Source organism: Triturus cristatus, chromosome 8, assembly GCF_964204655.1.
Source record: "Triturus cristatus chromosome 8, aTriCri1.1, whole genome shotgun sequence".
NCBI lineage: Eukaryota > Metazoa > Chordata > Amphibia > Caudata > Salamandridae > Triturus > Triturus cristatus.
The window spans coordinates 284,733,966-284,757,665 of record NC_140591.1 but is presented as its reverse complement, the minus strand read 5'-3'; the positions used below and the strand labels follow the sequence as shown (position 1 = coordinate 284,757,665).

At 40.7% G+C, this 23,700-nt stretch overlaps 1 long non-coding RNA gene across 1 annotated transcript; it reads left to right on the top strand.

The window, feature by feature from the left end:
* The first annotated feature begins 1,345 nt into the window (after positions 1 to 1,345).
* Positions 1,346 to 2,484, top strand: LOC146801987 (uncharacterized). The gene is made up of 3 exons (XR_014967349.1): positions 1,346 to 1,406; positions 1,909 to 1,978; positions 2,069 to 2,484. It is a non-coding gene; the product is annotated as an uncharacterized LOC146801987 (long non-coding RNA).
* The last annotated feature ends 21,216 nt before the right edge of the window (positions 2,485 to 23,700 follow it).

The following is a 23,700-nucleotide window of genomic DNA, read 5'->3' as shown; positions in this document are numbered from 1 at the left end:
CCTTTGCTAATTCTGCAATGCTACACCCAAAACTGCATTTCTTCCATTCTTCCCTTTCCTTCACTAGTTGTGGTATTGTGCATGGTTTTTTGAGGGGGTGCACCAGCACAGCTGGCTTTTTTGGGGCCATCCATTTATCATTCTGAATGCATGATGGTGCGATGAGCTGTTGTCTAACCCTTAATCTTGGGATTTTTACCTCAGCCCCTTTGTCCCAACCATCCCTGTCTTTCCACTCCTCATTCCTAGCAGTCTTGTCAAATGTATTGAGCATTGCCTGATCTCTTTTTGTTGTTTGCATGTTCATGCATGGCACCCTCTGTGTCTTAGGCCTTTTAGTTGCCGGTCCTTCTGCTATCTCCTTCATAGAAACTGCAACAGTTATGGACATGTTATGCTGTCTGAAGAGCATATTGAGCATTAGGTCAAACCCCACATTTTTAGAGACAGGTAGGACATTGTAGCTGGATCTCTGACATATTATCGACAGACATATTATCGAACTACACAAATATCGCAACAAATATATCGACATCAAAAATATCGACATTGTATACTTATTTAAAAAACTACACTAATATCGACACTACAATATCGTAATACAATTATATCGATCACACAAATATCGCACACATTAATATCGAAATACTAAATATCGACATAAGTTAATAAATATGACACATGTCACAAATATCGATAACCAAAATATAGACATCAATAATATCGTTTTTTTAAATATATCGACAATTCTAATACTAATAAAACCAATACTTTCAACAACATAAAGACAATATTTTACCAAAACATACATTTTCAAATGAGATTCTACTTAAACATAAACATAACATTTATAGCGATCTCTATATTTAACAACATAATAAAAAAAACCTAAAATAATTATCACATTGGCATTTCGAACACATTTAAATAAAATTAGTACACATTATAAACAATCTTTTTATATATAATAATTTAAAACTCTCCTCCTTTAAAACTAAATATACTCTTACTTAGCATTTTCCATAAAAGGAAACCAATTAACTAAAAAAAATTCAAACCATCCAATAGAAAGGCCACATACAGAAAACAACCAATAACATTCAAGAAACAATTTGAAACCACTATATAAACCAATTAAAACAAGTGTTCCACGGTGCCTTAAACCAAAGCATTGAACGAAGAAGAAGCTCTACTAAACAGAAGAAACCTACATCCTATTACTATTCTAAAAACGTAAGTAAATATTCTTTTCTAACTAAACTGCCAAATTAAACTAAAACACTAATTTATCTTTACTCAAATAAATAACTAACTTATATATTCCATCTCTTTATGTTTCCACTACAGATATTACTCCAAACAGCTAAAGAAAATATTGAAGATTGCCAGAAAAGACTCACTAAAAAGTAAGTATACTATCAAAATACTTTATAAAATATTAATTAAATCCTACTCAAACCCCAAAACATCCTAAACCCCTAAACAAATCCATGTTCTCTTTTTTAAATTGTAAAAAACCTGTATAAATTAACACCTATAGTCTATACCACTGGGCATGAGGGTAGGCTCTGTTTGCTTAGTGAGAGGTTAGGCTACTGCATCTTATTTATTAGGCAGGAGGGGCACATAGTAAGAGGGGAAGGAGACGGGGGTACATTGACATGTGGTGGGGGAGGGGGGGTAGAGAACTGGGTGGAAAGGTTGTTCATTCTCCTGAATAATTGGTCTTGATGATAAATGTGTGGTACTTCCGGGACAGATGAAGGTGGGGGAATGTTTTTTGAATTGTTAATTTGTAAAACAATAAAATAAGTTTCTTCAATAAAAATATAGTCTATACCAAACAGCAATACCACCCCACTTAAAAAACTAAACCAACCACAACAATAAATGTTCTTTAACTTTCAGAGACTAAATCAACTAAACAACATTTTTGCGACAAACAACATCTTCATTCAAATACAACAAAAAAGACTTGGTAAGTATATATAAAAAAAATGCTTTTTTGCTAATTTCATATAAAGATATAAAGTACTATAGCATATATTTTCATATACATTTTTTCCAGAATTGTAACACATCACGATGACAGAAGAAGCCCAATTTATAACTTCGCAGAAAGGAAAATTCCTATTGTGTTACATGGGTTACACATACACCCAAGAAAAGCAGACGGACCGAAAAGTGAACTGGAAGTGTACTAAATATTATTCTAACAAATGCTACGGCCGAGCAACAACAAGAGAAACAACTGTACTATATACAAGAGAGCATAACCATCCACCCAATCTCTCTGAAATAGAAGTCAGATCAACTCTTGAAAATATCAAAGAATTAAGCACAGGTTCACAAACTGCTACAAGTGTAATCCTAAAAGAACTATTACCTAGAGTGCCCAAAGAAGCAAGAGGCCAATTACCATCAATTGCTTCTATAAAAAGAACTATTGCTAGGACCAAAAAAGCAACCACGACAACTATACCATCCCCTAAAACTTTTCAAGAGATCATCATTCCACCAGAATTAAGTATCACCCACAATAATGAACCTTTTATTTTTTTTGATAACAAAAGCCCAGAAAAAAGAATCATAATGTTTGCTACTGCAAACAATATAACTAAACTGCAACAATGCCAAACATGGATGATGGATGGCACCTTTACAAGTTGCCCAAAACCATTCTATCAGCTTTACACAATACACGGTCAATATCACAACACTTCCATACCTTTAATTTATGCACTATTACCTAACAAACAAAACACAACATATAATGAAATGCTAGGAAAAGTAAAACAAGAATCTAATGATTTTTACCCTCAAACAATTATCATAGACTTTGAGCAAGCCATGATAAATTCCATTCTAAAACTGTACCCCCATACAGCTATCCAAGGATGTTACTTCCATCTTAACCAATGTATATGGAGACATTTACAAAAATCTTCACTAAGTGTAGAATACGCCACTAACATAAGTTTTGCACATCAAATAAAACTTCTAACAGCCCTAGCTTATGTACCAACCACAGATGTTGCAGAACATTACAATCTTTTATTAGAAAGTCCATTCTACAAACAAAATGAAGTAAAGTTATCTCCCCTGTTAGATTATTTTGAGGATACCTGGGTGGGGAGACTGCACAGATCAGGCCATAGACGTCAGCCCAAGTTCCAAATACCTTGGTGGAATGTATACACTCAACCAACAAGCCAAAACTAACAACGCCGTCGAGGGCTGGCATAATGCATTCCTAACTTCTACTGGGAGAACAACTCCAACACTACAAAAACTACTAATTGCCATACAAAAGGAACAAAGTTTCCAAGAATTAAGAATGCAACAATCTGTCCTACAATTAAAACCAAAACAGTCTAGACAAACTACTCAAATGTATAATTACCTACAACAACAGGTACAGCTATACCCATCCACAAGAGGACTTGAGTACTTAAATATAATAGCTCAAACTCTCTTCTAAACCCTTTTCTAAATATTAACCCACAATTCTACTAAAACAACTATCACAACATAAATAATCCACTTTATTATATCACATATTTAATTATGTGGTCTAAAATATATACATGAATTATATGGACATATATTTAGACAACATAATTAAACAAACCAAGTACACAACAACAATATTAAATATATAAGGTTTCGCCACCAACAATAAAAATATTTAAATGAACTTACCTGTGTAGTATCTCCAATGGGATAATAACATTCCTTCCAAATAAATCCAGGGAGTTCAAAATCCATAGTTATCCAAAAAATGACTATCCATTAACCATAAAAATCCCGAAAAATATAAAAAAGGTAAATAACCGCTCCTGGAAACCCGAACAATAAAGGAAGTGTTAAATAAACATTAGTAAACACAACTAATACACACTTCCTTTTAAAAAATAAGGTGTTTGAAACCGACGAAAATATCTTCTCCGTAAAACCTACAAAACAGAAACAAACATTCCCACCCACCCACAAACACACAAAACGCACGTACAAACCTCACTACAAACGTTATTCAAACACTATAAAACTTTAACACACCGAAATACCAAAACACTAACAAAGCCACAAACACGGAACACAACGTTAATTATAAAACCGTATACAAACTATTACTAACACCCTAACTTCTAAAACATCAATCAATACACACTTATTACAACATAACTACTTCCACAAAACACTTAAAACTATTTAATAATAAAGCAAATAACTCTTACCTTCTCAAACGCGAAACAGCTCCGAACCGCGACCTGGATTCGACCAAAATAACCCAAAACAACAGCGAGCGGTTACAAAATAAAAGAACCAAACAAACATAGGAAGTTTGAAAATTAAAGCAGCACGGTTTTAGGTGAATGCTCAGCCTGGACTTCTCACTTTATCAGTAACGATAATATTGCCCACCTCAAATGGTCAGCTGCTCAAATGACCACCAAGACAACAATTATCCACAAGTATGAGAGGCAACATATTGGAAGAAATGTAAATTAATGTCAAAATAAACTTTTGTGTTTCGAATCCACACAGTAGTTGAGTATTTGCTTGAATTCCTTTATTCCAAGATTTAGTGAGACCAGATCCGCAGCCAATGCATTTCGCACAAACATGGGATTTTCAAGGCGAGTTTCAACAATAAGAAATATTTACACGTCAAAACGGGGGGTAGTATGACGAAATCGGCAGGACCCAGAGTTCAATCTAGGTAATAGGTCGATAGCTTTAGACAGTTCGTATGGTATATATCAGACATGTTTATTGCAATGATGTAATTATTAAAATATGCGTAATAATAAACAAAATTTTCTCTCGAATGAATATACATTCCAACAACTATAAAATAAATATTATTTTCCTATCTACTATTTAATTTAAAAATAATTTGGAATTTGCATTCTGATATAACTTCTATGTTTTATCCAACACAAACTAAAATCTACAGATTTTTTGTCAATTAAATCCAATAAATGTAACTATTCTTATTCAACTCTATAATTAATTCTAATATTTGCTATTTACCAAACTTAATTAACATACTACTCCCACTACATACTGAACTTAATTAATTTACTATTCTCACTCCAACCTATATTTAATTAGGGTAGGTGCTGGACACTGAACTAAATTAATTTACTATTCCCACTCCACTCTATATTTAATTAAGATAAGTGCTGGACACTGAACTTAATTAATTTACTATTCTCACTCCAACCTATATTAAATTAGGGTAGATGCTGGACACTGAACTAAATTAATTTACTATTCCCACTCCAGTCTATATTAAATTAAAATAAGTGCTGGACACTGAACTTAATTAATTTACTATTCTCACTCCAACCTATATTTAATTAGAGTATGTGCTGGACACTGAACTGAATTCATTTACTATTCCCACTCCAATCTATATTTAATTAAGATAAGTGCTGGACACTGAACTTAATTAATTTACTATTCTCACTCCAAACTATAATAAATTACAGTAGGTGCTGGACAATGAACTTAATTAATTTACTATTCCCACTCCACTCTATATTTAATTAAGATAAGTGCTGGACACTAAACTTAATTAATTTACTATTCTCACTCCAACCTATATTAAATTAGGGTAGGTGCTGGACACTGAACTAAATTAATTTACTATTCCCACTCCAGTCTATATTAAATTAAAATAAGTGCTGGACACTGAACTTAATTAATTTACTATTCTCACTCCAACCTATATTTAATTAGGGTAGGTGCTGGACACTGAACTAAATTAATTTACTATTCCCACTCCACTCTATATTTAATTAAGATAAGTGCTGGACACTAAACTTAATTAATTTACTATTCTCACTCCAACCTATATTAAATTAGGGTAGATGCTGGACACTGAACTAAATTAATTTACTATTCCCACTCCAGTCTATATTAAATTAAAATAAGTGCTGGACACTGAACTTAATTAATTTACTATTCTCACTCCAACCTATATTTAATTAGAGTATGTGCTGGACACTGAACTGAATTCATTTACTATTCCCACTCCAATCTATATTTAATTAAGATAAGTGCTGGACACTGAACTTAATTAATTTACTATTCTCACTCCAAACTATAATAAATTACAGTAGGTGCTGGACAATGAACTTAATTAATTTACTATTCCCACTCCACTCTATATTTAATTAAGATAAGTGCTGGACACTAAACTTAATTAATTTACTATTCTCACTCCAACCTATATTAAATTAGGGTAGGTGCTGGACACTGAACTAAATTAATTTACTATTCCCACTCCAGTCTATATTAAATTAAAATAAGTGCTGGACACTGAACTTAATTAATTTACTATTCTCACTCCAACCTATATTTAATTAGGGTAGGTGCTGGACACTGAACTAAATTAATTTACTATTCCCACTCCACTCTATATTTAATTAAGATAAGTGCTGGACACTGAACTTAATTAATTTACTATTCTCACTCCAACCTATATTAAATTAGGGTAGGTGCTGGACACTGAACTAAATTAATTTACTATTCCCACTCCAGTCTATATTAAATTAAAATAAGTGCTGGACACTGAACTTAATTAATTTACTATTCTCACTCCAACCTATATTTAATTAGAGTATGTGCTGGACACTGAACTGAATTCATTTACTATTCCCACTCCAATCTATATTTAATTAAGATAAGTGCTGGACACTGAACTTAATTAATTTACTATTCTCACTCCAAACTATATTAAATTACAGTAGGTGCTGGACAATGAACTTAATTAATTTACTATTCCCACTCCACTCTATATTTAATTAAGATAAGTGCTGGACACTAAACTTAATTAATTTACTATTCTCACTCCAACCTATATTAAATTAGGGTAGGTGCTGGACACTGAACTAAATTAATTTACTATTCCCACTCCAGTCTATATTAAATTAAAATAAGTGCTGGACACTGAACTTAATTAATTTACTATTCTCACTCCAACCTATATTTAATTAGGGTAGGTGCTGGGCACTGAACTAAATTAATTTACTATTCCCACTCCACTCTATATTTAATTATTTCATTTTCCAATCTTTATTTCGACCATTTGGTCATAAAAGATACACATACATTAAAATCACAAAAATTCTGTCACATTTGATAAAACATCAGTGCGTGATTTAAAAATCCACTTCAAACATTATTAACAATGTTAAAAATAGAGCAATCTACAGACTACCCAGCATTTTTTAAAAGATGATTACGCGTATGCCATACATTTGTAAAAAATTTGGCAAGCGCAAAAACGATTGGGCCGGAAACATCACATTTTAAAATCCTGTACATAGGTATATATTCCCTGCCACCCAAGTTCTTAATCAGAGGCAGCAGCCAGTACTTTCTGGCTGCCTTATATGCTGGGCAGAAAAAGATCACATGTAAGTCATTTTCCTCTTTGTCAGCGCAAAGGGGGCAATACTTAGTGGAAGGGACTTGCGACCAGGTGCTAGAAAAGGAGCGCAAAGGCAATGTACCGTATCTCCACTGGAGAAATAACTTTCTAGTGAGTACGGGATATATGGGATCAAAAGCCTTTTCAAGTGCATAGAGATCCTTATTTTGCAGAAATTTAGAGGAAAGGGACCCCTCTGTCTGGGTAGCTAAAGCCCTTACCCTTTTGTGTTCATGATACAGATTCGCCAAAAATCTCTTAGAGATTCTAGGTGCTGTATCTGCTGGTTTAGTCCACAGTTCGGGGAGCCCCAGATCTGTGCAGGTTGACTGGATATTTTGGACCCAGGGGATACTGAGCGCCTTGGGGTGTTTTAATAGTTCGACCAGTTCCGCCCTATAGTCGGCGAGATCGTCGCTGCTCCAAAGCCTGCGCCAGAAGGCAATGGGTCTTAGACTTATCTCGTCGGCGAGAGGCCGTAGCCCTAGATCAAGCCTCAAAGGGAGAAGTGGGGTGCTAGAAGGAAGTGCGGTAATTTGTCTTATGAATCTGTTTTCCGTGGATGACAGATTCCGACATGGGGTATGGCCCCACAGTTCAGCCCCATACAGGATCGCCCCCCTGGCCTGTGCTTTATATATCTGAATTAGGGCCCCCAATGGGCGATAGGTCGAACCGGTCATCATCCGGGAGATACCCCCGGTAATTTGTACTAGTTTAAGGTTAGCCCTGGTTTGATGGGTCCCCCAGGTCATATTTTCGTTGAGTGTCACGCCGAGATATTCAAACGTGGCTACTCTTTCCAGCCGTGCTGCTCCCAGCAGGGGATTCGGGCGCTGTTTGGGGCTTGGATTCAATACCATATATTTGGTTTTTGTGGCATTGATTTCCAGTCCTCTGTCCTGACAGAAGGCCACAAAGGCATCAAGTATCCTTTGGATGCCCATGGGAGTTTTAGATACCAACAGTGTGTCGTCCGCAAACATTATTGCGGGCACACTGTTGCCATCTAGTTTGGGGGCATCTGTGTAGTCGGTGGCGTTCAGATGAGCGACTACCCCGTTGACAAAGAGGCAAAACAGGGTCGGCGCCAGCACACAGCCCTGTCTTACCCCTCTGCCCACGGGGAATCTGTCAGTCAGCTCCCCCGACCTCCCACACCTCACCTGGGCATAATTGTTATGGTGCAGCCTCTGCAAGGTCAATAAGATGTCTGGTGGTACGCCCATCCCTGCCAGAATGACCCAGAGTTTTCCCCTGGGCACGAGGTCGAAGGCGGCTCGTAGGTCCACGAAAATCGTGTACAAACTGCCACCCTCGAACCTCACTGTCTTCCAGTACACCAGGTTCAATCTAAAGACCTGGTCCACAGTCGATACCCCTTTCCTAAAGCCTGCCTGGTATGGACTGAGGGCGCCTGCCTCCTCGATCCATTCCTGAAGCCTATTCAGGAGAACCCTGCCGAACAACTTCTGCGCTACATCTATCAGGTTGATCGGTCTGTAGTTGGCTGGGAGGAGGGGGGATCCCTTTTTGAAAATAGGGACCACCTCAGCCCCCAGCCAAGTACTAGGGATTTCCATCCCACCGAGGATACCATTAAAAAGAGCAGCGAGGTAGGGCGCCCAGACGGTGGGCTCCTGCTTGTACAGGTCTCCCGGTAGCCCATCCAGCCCAGGGGCCTTCCCCGAAGCCAGGCCTGAAATGGCAGCAGTGACCTCACTCAGTGTTATTTGGTCCACCTGAGAGCCCTGCCTTTCTGGTTCAATTGACACAGGAAGTTCTCCGGACTCAGCACTGTATAAGGACTGGAAGTGGGCCTGCCACACTCCAGGAGCTATGTTAGGCTCCACTGCCGAATGTAAACTCCCTGATCCCCCGTTCACCATTCTCCAGAACAGGCGTTGATCTTGCACTGCTAGGGCCTTAGTGAGTTCTTCCCACTGGTTTTCCTCCCATTCTATTTTAGCCTGGGCGAGAAGTTTCTTATAGGCTTGCCTATATTGCTTAAGGCGTTCCCCTCCTTTGCCCTCCTTTATTACTCCGAGGAGTTCTGTTTTGGCCCGTCTACAGGCCACATTGTACCATTGGGTTTTGCCTTGGCACCTCTCTCTTGGCTTTTGTACCTTACATGTGAAGTGGGGTGCCGCAACTTTTATAAGTTCCTTGTGGGCATCAGACAATTTGCTCCTTATGTCTATTTTTCTTGCTACACTATCAAGGTCCCCAACAATTTCCAGGATAGGGGTAATCTCTGCATAGAGCAGTGGGAGTTTGTCCTTTTTTGTGACCAGATGCTCCCACCTAATTCTTCTCCTACTGTTGTCTATAAGGAGCGTGGGGTGGTTCCCTTCTTCCTGGGTCACTAAGCCCTGAGGTGCTGGATGAACAAGATCTAACTCGAGGGCATTATGGTCACTATCCAACCTATCTATTACCCTAAAATCCTGTATAGTTGACCACCTCGCTAGTTGGACCAGAATGTAGTCCAAGTGTGACTCTCTTCCCCAGCGGTTGTAGGTATTTTTGCCTGGTGTGTCCGATTTAACTCTCCCATTACACGCTCTAAGTCCATACCTTAAGGTAAGGGCAGTGATTTGCAACGCTAATGGGGTCCAAGCTTTCGGAGATGGAACATCAACCCCTGGTACTGCCCACCTAGCTTCTTCATCTGATAAAAACCCTTCCTGAAGGCCGGGGAGTGGCTCAAAGTGAGAATTAAAATCCCCACCCACCACATAGTATGAATCAGTCGACAGTTCAGATAAAAAGTTCGAGAGTTCATTAAAAGTCGGTGATTCTTTTGCCTTTCCCATCGGCCTGGAATAGATGTTAACCAACAAGAGGTTTGCTTTGTTTGGCCATGTTAATGAGACCACCAGGATGTCATCAGAGTTACATGGGAGCCGTGATGCCACACAGCCCAGATGGACAGCAACCCATATCACAAGGCCCCCTGAAGGGCGGCCTTTGCCTTCCCACCTAGCTGGAATAAAGAATGATATGTAGCCTTGGTGTCCATGGTCCTCTCTAGCCCAGGTTTCCTGGAACATGCATATGTCGCCAGTTTCTATATACTTTTCCCAAGTCGGCTCTTCCAATTTGTTTGCTAATCCCGCGATGTTCCAGGAGATTATCCTCAGATGTTCAGAAGTGGGAGGTGTCAAAACACAAGGGTTGGAAGAGGTAGGTCCTGGCTCCTCTTGTGTTGCAAAGCCTGGAGCGAGAGCAGCGTAAGTTTCATATGGCACCATGGCTCCCCTCTCCCCCTCGCCAACAGGGAGGGGAACCAAAGTTATCCCCTCGGCAGCAACTACTCCATCAGTGGCTAGGTGAGCGAATTCGATTCTGCCATGATCTATGGCAGGTGGGTCATTCAATAGGCCAAAACTTGGGCCGGAGGATAAAGTGAAATGCTCCAACGACCCACGAGAACCCAAAACCCCTGACGCTGTTTTACAGGCAGTAAGTCAGTCGACCCCCTCCAAGCCGTCCAGACAGTTGAAGCGATTGAAATTGCAAAAAGGTGTATCCGGTGGTTGAAAATACAGGGGTTGTACAGAGCCTTTGTGATTACGTCTATGTTCCACCCTTGTCCAGTCATCGTATATTGGGGCCTGACGCTTAGGAATCGGGGGCAAGAAAAAAGATACTGGGAGGGTCTGTATGGTGGAGTCCAGGGAACGGTTCATTCCTCTACAAATATGTCGAACCGTGCCTGAATCCTTAAAGGTTACCATGATACAGTCCCCCACTATAGTTTTCCTGGTCTTCCCTAGCCATGGGACCCTTCTCACCATGATGATTTCGTTATTATACTGGGGAGGCAAAGGTCGGTTCCAATTGAGCCATTTGATTACCTTTTTCTTAAGTGACTGGTAATCCTCGTTTTCCCCTGATCTTAAGTGAGGGGCACCCGCTAGAACCACCATTAATCTGTTGGCCTCAGGTGGAAGGTCTGGCCTCCGGGGTCTGGGAGTTGGACAAACGGGCGTGAGTGGGGGAACATTGACCTGGCCTTGATGCATTCCAGAGGACTCTATTTGTGAGCTATGTGAGATTAAAGCCGCATGATGAGTAGGTCTGGGGCTTTGGTTGTTGTGCCGTGCCTGAATTTGAATGGCCATAAGGGGTTGCAGAGGGGGAGCAGGTGGCATGCTTCTGGGGGGGGCTCTATTGGCGTTAATTGCGGCATCTTCTTTGGAAGGTTCCTCAGCCGGGGGAGGAATTTCCGCTAACTTTGTCTGCTTACTTGCTAGAGTGCTCAGGGTAGTAAGAGAAGTTTCTAGTAAGGTGAGCCTAATCTCGACCTTTTTTAAGCTGTCGGTGATGGGCTGAAGAAGGGAGCGGAGTAGGAATTCAATGTTCCCCTTAGCAGAGAGTGGATTATTTGGATTTGGCGTAGTACCCTCTTGTTCTTTGGTGGTGGCAGTGGTTCCGGTGTTTGAGAGCTTAGAAGGAGGCACTATCTCCGTGTGCTTCCCCGGTAGAGCAATATTTGGCCGTTTCTTGCCAAAATCCAGATGGGATATTTTGGGTTTCCCCCGCCCCCCGTTGATTTCCGAGCACGTTTACTGGGTGGGGGCCTATGTAACTCCACCACTACGTTTATTTTGGGCTTACTCTTATTGGCCAAATGGATAGGTGGAATTTGGGTTACCAGGTTAACGGGAGAATGAGAGGTCTCTGGGGGGACTGGCTCTATGTTTTGTACAAGCGCTATCCCTGGGGTGGGGGGGATTTCCCTTAATAGGACAGGGAAGTCCTCTAGTGTCGAAATATTTAGACTGCTGGATAGCACGCCTCCCTCTTGAATGGTGGGGAAGGGGCTGATGTCGATCAAGGGCCTGTTTTTTATGGAATCAATGGAGCGCCTGCGGTCCGCCCTGCGTTTCTCAAGTGAACCGTCCATGTCCGCCTCACCTTTATTGGGTTTGAAATAGTTATCCAAAGTCCCGGAGCTGAAGGCTCCATCCCTTGAGTGGGTTTCCCGGTGTGTAGGCGAGGGCATTTCCTTGGTTATGGCGCGGGAAGGAATCAAGAGAGAGGGCCCAGCCCGGCCTCCTTCGGCCACTGACGGCCTAGGACGGTCCCGCCCTTGTCCCGGGCTTCTCCCGGCGCCCTCCCGCGCCACGGGAGAACTGGCCTCCAGATATGGTAATCACTGACTAGGGGGGGGAGGGGTCGGGGAGAGCAGCCCAGGTGGTCACAATCAGGCAGGCGGGTGCTCCTGGGAAACAGAGTCCCAGCACCCGCGCTCGCAGCCCCGCCTCGCTCAGTCCACTCCGCCTTGCACGTCCCTCAGCAGTGGCCCCCGGTGTTGGTCAAACTCCCCTTGCGATGCGGGACCCGCGGAGCGGGTACCGCGAGGGGTGGAGGAGAAAGGTGATCAGCCAGAAAGGTAATCTGCAAGGTCCCAAATGCAGCGTCCGTTCTGCAGTGCGTCCCCATTCATTTAAAAGGGACTATAGGCGCTAAACAGAAATTGCATACGGTACGTTTTTTTGAAAAAGTGCTGGACACTGAACTTAATTAATTTACTATTCTCACTCCAACCTATATTAAATTAGGGTAGGTGCTGGACACTGAACTAAATTAATTTACTATTCCCACTCCAGTCTATATTAAATTAAAATAAGTGCTGGACACTGAACTTAATTAATTTACTATTCTCACTCCAACCTATATTTAATTAGAGTATGTGCTGGACACTGAACTGAATTCATTTACTATTCCCACTCCAATCTATATTTAATTAAGATAAGTGCTGGACACTGAACTTAATTAATTTACTATTCTCACTCCAAACTATATTAAATTACAGTAGGTGCTGGACAATGAACTTAATTAATTTACTATTCCCACTCCACTCTATATTTAATTAAGATAAGTGCTGGACACTGAACTTAATTAATTTACTATTCTCACTCCAACCTATATTAAATTAGGGTAGGTGCTGGACACTGAACTAAATTAATTTACTATTCCCACTCCAGTCTATATTAAATTAAAATAAGTGCTGGACACTGAACTTAATTAATTTACTATTCTCATTTCAACCTATATTTAATTAGAGTATGTGCTGGACACTGAACTGAATTCATTTACTATTCCCACTCCAATCTATATTTAATTAAGATAAGTGCTGGACACTGAACTTAATTAATTTACTATTCTCACTCCAAACTATATTAAATTACAGTAGGTGCTGGACAATGAACTTAATTAATTTACAATTCCCACTCCACTCTATATTTAATTAAGATAAGTGCTGGACACTGAACTTAATTAATTTACAATTCCCACTCCACTCTATATTTAATTAAGATAAGTGCTGGACAATGAACTTAATTAATTTACAATTCCCACTCCACTCTATATTTAATTAAGATAAGTGCTGGACACTGAACTTAATTAATTTACTATTCTCACTCCAACCTATATTAAATTAGGGTAGGTGCTGGACACTGAACTAAATTAATTTACTATTCCCACTCCAGTCTATATTAAATTAAAATAAGTGCTGGACACTGAACTTAATTAATTTACTATTCCCACTCCAATCTATATTTAATTAAGATAAGTGCTGGACACTGAACTTAATTAATGTACTATTCTCACTCCAAACTATATTAAATTACAGTAGGTGCTGGACAATGAACTAAATTAATTTACTATTCCCACTCCACTCTATATTTAATTAAGATAAGTGCTGGACACTGAACTTAATTAATTTACTATTCTCACTCCAACCTATATTAAATTAGGGTAGGTGCTGGACACTGAACTAAATTAATTTACTATTCCCACTCCAGTCTATATTAAATTAAAATAAGTGCTGGACACTGAACTTAATTAATTTACTATTCTCACTCCAACCTATATTTAATTAGAGTATGTGCTGGACACTGAACTGAATTCATTTACTATTCCCACTCCAATCTATATTTAATTAAGATAAGTGCTGGACACTGAACTTATTAATTTACTATTCTCAATCCAAACTATATTAAATTACAGTAGGTGCTGGACAATGAACTTAATTAATTTACTATTCCCACTCCACTCTATATTTAATTAAGATAAGTGCTGGACAATGAACTTAATTAATTTACTATTCTCACTCCAACCTATATTAAATTAGGGTAGGTGCTGGACACTGAACTAAATTAATTTACTATTCCCACTCCATTCTATATTAAATTAAAATAAGTGCTGGACAGTGAACTTAATTAATTTAATACTCTGACTGAAATCTATATTTAATTATGGGATTAGTTAAATTTAAAAATAAATTTAAATTTTCTAAATATTAATATTTTTTAAAGTAACAATATATAAACATGTTAAATTAACTTCCCACCCTTATCCCCTATAACCCAACATTCCGCTCCTAAAATTATTTGTAACATTCTAAAAAAAAAAAAAATTCTAAATTAATTTGTTAAAAAATTAACAGATATATAAACATTTTTACAACACTTCCCACCCTTATCCCCTATCAACCAACATCCCACTCCGAAATATATTTGTAAAAATCGAAAATTTATTTCCTATTTATAAATATTTTTAATAAAAAATTAACAAATATTTATAAACTTCCCACCCTTATCCCCTATAAACCAACATCCCGCTCCTAAAATTTTATTTAAAATGCAAATTTTAATTTACAATTTCTAAATTTTTTTTTATTTTAAAATTAAATAATATATAAACATCTTTAAAACACTTCCCACCCTTATCCCCTATAAACCAACATCCCGCTCCTAAAATTTTATTTAAAATGCAAATTTTAATTTACAATTTCTAAATTTTTTTTTTTTTTAAATTAAATAATATATACAAATTTTTAAAAAACGTCCCACCCTTATCCCCTATAAACCAACATCCCGCTCCTAAAATTTTATTTAAAATGCAAATTTTAAATTACAATTTCAAAATTTTTTTTTTTTTAATTAAATAATATATAAACATTTTTAAAACACTTCCCACCCTTATCCCCTATAAACCAACATCCCGCTCCTAAAATGATTTCTAAAATTCTAAATTAAATTTACAATTTCTAAATAAATTTCAAAAAAATTCTAACAATATATAAACATTTTTAATACACTTCCCACCCTTATCCCCTATAAACCAACATCCCGCTCCTAAATTTTTTTATAAAATTCTAAATTTAATTTAGAATTTCTATAAAATTATTTTAAAAAATTTACAAATATATAAAAATTTTTAAAACACTTCCCACCCTTATCCCCTATAAACCAACATCCCGCTCCTAAAATTAAATATACATTTCACATTTTAAATTAAATTTAATAATTAAATTTTACAATATATTACAAAAATAAATTAACTTTTTTAAAACACTCCCCACCCTTATCCCCTATAACCCAACATCCCGCCCCTAAAACAATATAAATATTTCTCATATTACACAATAACGATATTTTCACATGTCGATATTATTACGAACGATATTACTTACATCGACATATAAGTAAAAAAAAAAAAACGATATTTTTCACATCGATATTAGCTATTTCGATATTTTGGACATTCAATATTTTTGACTCGATATTTATGTCCCTCGATATTAAAAAGTCGATATATAGACTGCTCACCATTGTAGCTCATGCTGTTTTCTGTGTTTGTTGGTAGATGTATGCAAACATAACATCCGGATATGTTCATAATGCGTACATACATTTTTAGCACTTCAACATATTTATTTCCATGGTACTCATCCCATAATTGCAAAACACACAAGATGATGGACGGAATGTTGCACATTGGCAAAACATTCACCCCCAGTCACAGATCTGGGTTTAATCCATCGTCATTTTGCTCACCACGCCACCCCAGTTCAAACATGGCCATATGCAAATCAGTCTTGACCCTGTGCCTCATAGGAACAGTCCAGCCTGAACTGCCAAGCCAGGTCCTCCCTGGACTGGAAACAAGCATCCTAGGACCGGTTTCGGGGTTTCACCCCTCTTCTGCCAGGATAGCTTGATTCCAGTGGCATGGAGAGCACGAGACTCACGTCTGAGCATACCCGTCCCACTCGGGGTGACAAATGCAAAAACAACAGTTGATGGACAGAATGCAGAACAATGTCATACATTCACCCCAGTGCAGAGATCTGGGCCTAAATCCATCGTTTTTTTGCTCACCATGCCATTCCAGTTTGAACCCAGCCATATGCAAATCAGTCTTGACCCTGTGCCTCATGGGAACAGTCCAGCCCGAACTGCCATGCCAGGCCAGGTCCTCCCTGGACTGGAAACAAGCATCCTAGGACCGGTGGGGCAGTGGACATATGGCCTGCAATGTTCATGGGGCGGCCAAACACTATTTCTTGGGGGCTGAGCTTCGTTACCCTGTCTGGCGTGCTTCTCATTGCCAACACGGCTTGTGGTAGTGCATCCACCCATGAAAGTTCAGTTGATGCACACATTTTTCCAATTTTATTTTTCAACACCCCATTCTTCCGCTCCACAGCAGGTGGATGATAGGCACAGTGTAGGTTTTGTGTGACCCCAAGCCCCTTACATATTCCCCCTATGACATGGGAAATGTACGCAGGTTCATTGTGAGAGCTCAGGAGGGCTAGAATTCTGAAACGAGGGATAAGCTCTTTTAGAATGCATTTAGCAACAGTATGTGCATCACAGTTCTTTGTTGGATAGGCCTCTGTCCACTTGTTGAACATGCACACAATTACCAACACATGTTTGTTCTTCTGGGTGGGGGGCATGTCAATGAAGTCTAGTTGGAGACTTTTGAAGGGTCCGTGGGGCAGTGGGAAATGGCCAGGTGCAGTTTGTGTACCCTTCCCAGTATTATACTGTGCGCAAACAGTGCATTGCCTACAAAGTCTTTCTGCTATTTGACGAAACATGCAGCTGTACCAACATTGGGAAAATAATCTGATCATGCCGTCTCGGCCCACATGTGAAGGACCATGGAAGAGGCGTGCCATGGAGGGAAGCATTGATGAAGGCAGGCATATTTTTCCATTTGGCCCTGTCCATAACCCCTCCTCTGTTTGCACACACCCTCCTTTTACCCTTTCCTCCTTTTCATGTTCCTCAACCCTTTCCTGAATGTGTATAGGGTCAAAATGTAGTGAATCATTGCTAGTATCGGTGTCTTTGTTGTGGCTTATTATCTGTAAAATTGCTAGCTGGCAGCCTGTCAGTGCTATTCTTTTTGCTTCCCCATCAATAATGCGTTGCCTTTTGATATGTAGTCTTTTAATGAAGTGTGTGCTGCACATTTTATGATGGCTACTTTCGATGGCAGTAGCAATGCTTGAAGAAGGTCACTGATCAATTGTGCGTGTTGTATTTGTTGGCCTACTGATGTGAGGAATCCCCTCATTGTGTGCACCAGCTTCTTTCACTGTTGCAGTTTTTATACTGCGTATTTTATTGTATCTTTTATTTTGTTCTCATCACATGTTAGCAGTTACGAGTCTGTGAAGCTGAACCTTGCTATGTCCCAATCATACTGTGCAGGTAGTGATGGAGGTACACCTGTAGGATCTGGGCATTTGCTCTTTGCTTGTTGGAAATTTGCGTTGTGTGATTGGGGACCTTTGTCTGTTAGCTGTGCTCGTGCCAACAACAGTACTTTTTCTAAGTATTGTCTGCTCTGGTGTTCTGTGAAGGCCTCTACTTGCAACGTTCCTTCCACCATCTGTAAGAAAGTCTGGCATTTAGTGGTGTCTGATTTCAGCAATTTCCTTTGCGTTGTTGGTGAGCTGTGTGTAGATGAAGTTGCACTAATTGTTTTACTAATGCTGTCTCAACTGGCCGGTTGTGGAGGCTTATTAGCATGTTCTAGAGCCTGCTCTATTGTTGTAATGTCATGGGCCGTCTGTAGTTTATAGGCACAAGTGTCCCATACCAGGCATTGCCAATTACTTTATGTTAGAAGGTCGTCTGTTGACTTGTCGTCGAACAGTTGTAGCCATGCGCAATCTATTAGTTTTTGAGGTATTATGTCCCTGTGTGCGCATTGAGTCAGCAGCTGTCTTTTCTTATCAGAATATTTGTTGGCAGCGTGGACAGCTTCTGTCCTCATTAGTCGTAAGACGGCAATGTCTTGGATGGTGTCCAAGTCTATTTTGGTATTTATTGATCTATTTATTGGGCTTATTGAGCGCGACAGATACCCAAGAAGGGCTTCCCGGCGCTAAAGCAGAATACTGAACCAGAGAGACAGGAAAGGGTTATAGGAGAAAAACCTGAACCGGTCACTGGTTGAAAAGCCAGGTCTTAATGGCTTTTACGGAAATGAGTGTACCTTGTTTCTAGACGGAGAGGTTGCGGAAGGGAGTTCCAAAGCTTCGGGCCTAGGAAGGAGAAGGATCTACCTCCCATCCTCGCACGGAAAGTTTTAGGGACACAGAAAAGACCTTGTGTGGTAGATCTCAGGCATCGGGCAGGCGTGTAGGTGTGTACAAGGGTTTGAAGATATCTGGGAGCATTGCCCCACTTTATCCTGTGCATGAGGCTGAGAGTTTTAAATTTGACCCTGTTGTCAATTTTTAGCCAGTGGAGTGCCTTTAAGTGACTGGACATACGATCTCTCCTGTTGCACTTACAAAGCAGTCTAGTTGCCGCATTCTGTACCAATTGGAGGCGCCTCATGACTGCCTGAGATGCCCCTAAATAGAGGACATTCCCATAGTCCAGATGAGAGGTAATTAATGCATTGATCACTGTCTTTTGAGTGTCGTCAGGGAGCATCCATATGATTTTCCTGAGCCATCTCAGGATTGTGAAGCAGGTGGCTGTGAGATTGTTCACCTGGGGCTCCATGGTTAGACCACTATCAATGATAATGCCCAAATTGCGGACTTGGTGCGATGGAGTTGGCAGGGGGCCCATTTCGGATGGCCAGTGTCTGGAATTCCAGAGGTTATGATTGGGACCTACTATCAGAACCTCGGTTTTACTACCATTGAGTTTAAGCATGTTTTTATTCATCCAGGAGGAAATGTTCCTAAGGCCAGTCTGTAGGCGTGAAGGAAAGTCATGGTTTTCGTTAGATAGTGAGAAAACGATTTGGGAGTCGTCAGCATATGTGAACATGTTAAGACCAGCTGATTCAGCGATCTGGGCCAGCGTGGCTGCGTAGAGGTTAAAAAGCAGAGGGCTTAATACTGATCCCTGTGGAACTCCGTGCGGAGAAAAATGGACCTTGGATGCCGCATTACTGGAAGAGATTTGGAATGTCCTAAGAGTCAGGAAAGATGCAATCCAATCTAGTGCCTTTCCTCTTATGCCCATGTTGGAAAGGGAAGAGAGCAGTGTGTTATGGGAGATGGTATCAAACGCCGCGCTGAGGTCAAGTAGGATCAGCGCGGCAGAGTTACCCTTATCGACCAGATGTCGAAGATTTTCCACGACTCCAAGTAATGTAGTCTCCGTCGAGAATCCGGTGCGGAAACCCGATTGGGAGGGGTGTAAAATACTGTTTGCCTCCGTAAAATTGGTGAGATGTTCGTGGACATGCTTCTCCAAGATTTTGAAAAGAGCAGGCAGGAGGGATATTGGGCGGAAATTTGCCAACATTTTGGGGTCGGCCGATGGTTTCTTAAGAAGGGGCGAAACCATGGCATGTTTCCAGGATGGCGGGACTGTGGCAGAGGAAAGAGATAAGTTTAAGGTTTGACATAGCACGGCAAGAAGAGGAGTGTCCAGGAGTCTAAGAGTAGAGATCGGGAGGGGGTCAGCAGGAGATCCAGATTTAACCTTCCCTAAGATGTCCCGCAGACCTTGGACTTCGATCTCGGGCCAAGAAGTAAGTGGCGCATATGGCAGATGGGGTTGGACATGGATGTCGTCTGTATTGGGTCTGAGGTTTTGCGTACTATTGGATTGAGCCTGCTGTTGTGTTGCTATATCCTGGTAGATATTCTCAATCTTAGATGTAAAATATTTCGCCAGTTCCTCACATTGAAGACTATTAAGGGGCGGAGGTTTGGAAGAAGTATTTGCGCCTGCTAGCTCTTTTACAAGATTAAAAAGAATTTTTGATTTGTTGGTAGCTTCAGATATGGATTTTGCTACATAGTTAGCTCTTGCCTTGTTGCATGCTTTATGATAGAGTTTGAGCTCGCTTTTGTAGTGTGTGCTGGCAGCCGGGGAGTAATCCTTCCTCCACAGGCGTTCTAGTCGTTTGTATTTGGATTTAGTGGCCTTCAGTTGTTCGTTGTACCATGGGGCAGGCAGGTTATGGGAAGTGTTTTTTTTGTGAGCTAAGGGCAGGCAAATGTCTAAAGCACCTAGGAGCCATTTATTGATATTAGTGGCTACAATTTCAATGTCTCTGGTGTTTAGTGATTCCTCCGGTGTGGTCGCGCTAAGGATGGACATGAGGCGGTTAATGTCCAGATTTTTCCAATTTTGGTAGCCTCTTCTTTGAGAAGCCTGTGTGTTAAAGCTATATCAGCTGACTGCTGTTCATGAGTTAGCTCAGTGGGTAGTGGCGGGAGAGCGGAGGGTGAAGTGTCTGTTTTAGCAACGGGAGTTTGTTGTGCGCCTCTCATTCGTCCCATCAAAAGGTCCTCAAGCAGTGAGTCCTCTTCTGTCCCTCCCTCCTTACTTTCTTGCTTCTCTTTTGTAACAGGGATTCATGGGTATACCCCCACCACATCCATTTGCACTTTCCTCCAATTCTCCTTTATCTTCTGTTTTGTTATCTCATTTAGCATCCTATTCTTAATGTCTAACAATTCCTTGTGGACCTTCGATTTCATGTCATTAGTTGCACGCATGTCGCGCAGGACCAAATCCCACTGAAAAAACGATTCCCACTTGGCCGGCCTGGCCTTCTCTCCTTTTAACTTCTGCATTTGTCTCAAATATGACAACTTGTTTATGTCGTATGTCCCATGACACGGAAATTGTAAGTCCGGTCTTCTAGCTGTCAGGTCATACCATTTATGTATAAATAGTATGGAACTTAGTCCATGGCGTAAGGCTATATTGTATGCTGGTGAGTCTTTCAGTGGAGCTGGCTGACTGCGGTTTAAAGAATTTTTACTTAGAGGATTCCCCATGGTGAGAGAGTGAGTGTGCTATGCAGTGAGTGCAGAGTGCAAGCGCTAACCTTCGTTGTTTTGCGACGACAGCTCAGATATACCAAACAGATGGAGGGTGGTGCATAGGGTGTCGCGCTATACTGTAAAGAAACAATACAATGGGTGTACGAACATTATCATGTGCTTTTCAGCCAGACTACAGCTTGTGTGATAGCAGAGGAAGCCATTTGTCAGACAATCAGACAGTTCAATTGATACTAGTTCACCAAGCGTTCACAAGTAAGAAGGAGAAAATGTCCTGGGTGCTTTGTAGCATTTACTGGCGCTCCATGGACAGAAAATAAGTGTACAGGAAAGTATTTAGAAGAAAGATTAGTGTTTCCGTCTCTTTGCAATCTCCCGTTGTTCCCTAAATGGGCAGGAGGAATAGAAGGCCCTATGGACGGTGCCAAGAGGTCCCGTCATTCAAATAAACCTTGCAGAAGTGGTGAACTCTTCGTGCAGTTCAGACAAACACATAAAACATAAAAGCAAACTCTGGAGTCTGTGTGCTGTGAATATGTGCAGTGTGATTACACTAATCCCAGAAAAGTAACAGGGGTAAGAGGAACAATATTAATGGTATTTTAAAGGATCTAAGGAGCAAGATGCAAATAGGAGGTATTGTACAGTATAGGGCACATATTAATAAGTCAGACAGTCAGTTCATTTTAGGGGCGTGGTAATAGGAAGGGACATCTGGTCCAGTGATAAGTAGTATTTTTGGGGGTGCTAAGTTTGTTGTCGGGAAGGTAGCAGCGTCAAATGTCAGTCACGTAGCGTCACAATACCCAAATAAAGAATAACCTGACAAGTACTGGAAACACCCTACAATCCTAACTGTATTTAACCACAATGTATGTGAGGCACATGACAGTGACACAATAGAAAAATGCAGTGAAACCAATAATTACAGACAATAGAACAACTGACACTTCCTCCTGTTTGTGCCTAGAAGTATCCCTAGGCACAGCTGGGGCCCACCTTGGGCGCAAAGGGGGAGGCAGTCAGCGGCACTGGGGTGGGTTAGCTGCACCCAAACCTGCATTCATGAAAGCCGATTAATTAGGCCAGCGGTTGCATGGAGAGTTAGCTGGACCTGAATCTGAGCTCATTAAAACCTATTATATGTCGACCTGAAAACTTATTGCAACTTCAAGGAGCAGCCTACCAGGCTACAAATCCCACGATATCGTCCCTGCACATGAACTGCGTGCAGCCACAGGGGTGCTTTTACCACCACCACCTGTACCTGGGGAGTAAAACTACCACAACTCTAAAAAGAAGGGCTACCTGCTACAATCCAACCTGGAGGATGGAAAATCCTCAATCAAGACTCACAGGTGTATGATGAATCTGGCAAAGCATACCGACCTCAGCTCCAGTCAACGGGAAGCAGCTGTGAACGTCCTCCACCCCCATCGGCGGGGACTCTCCGCTGGCAAGACAGAGGGGTGCAGTAGTTCACCCTCCTTGGTACGCCATCAGCTAGGTGCTGCTTAGCACCAGGGAGTCACTGTGTGAAGTGAACTGGCAGAAGGACACTGTCACCGGCCAGGTGGAGAGGGTATCAGGACCATATACTAAAACGTAGAGCAAAAATTTACATTAGAGGAAGCTGGCAGAGATTGGCAGCAATGTCAGAGGTCAAAAACTGCAAACAGAGCAGGATAAAAAATCTGTCGGCATCATGTATCAAGTGCTAATATTAAACAGAGGCACAGTCTTCAGCAGAATGGTGAGAGACCGAAAAATAAATTACCAGAGTCACAAAAAGGGCGTGGAAGAAATTGATAAGAACGGCTGCAATGACAGGCATGGTATCCGTAAAGCAGGAGCGGTAGATGTCACCGGGACACAAACAGACCGTCCCATGCATAAGGAGGGATCAAGGGATCAATGGCAGAAGAAGAGCGCAAGAGAAAAACTAATTAGGTGCAAGCCATGCAAATGTGCTGAGAGAGAGAAATAGCAGGAGCCAGAGATATGACGAAGTCAACTTATGGGCAGACAGTCCCCCAGCGGCCAAGGGAGCGGAGGAGAGAAAAGACAAATGTAAAAGTTATCGAACCTCAGGTCTCCAAACTCCGATGGAAGCTGGAGAACAGCAGCCAGCTTGTGAAGTCGTCAGTGATCCTGGGGTCGCATTCTCACACCA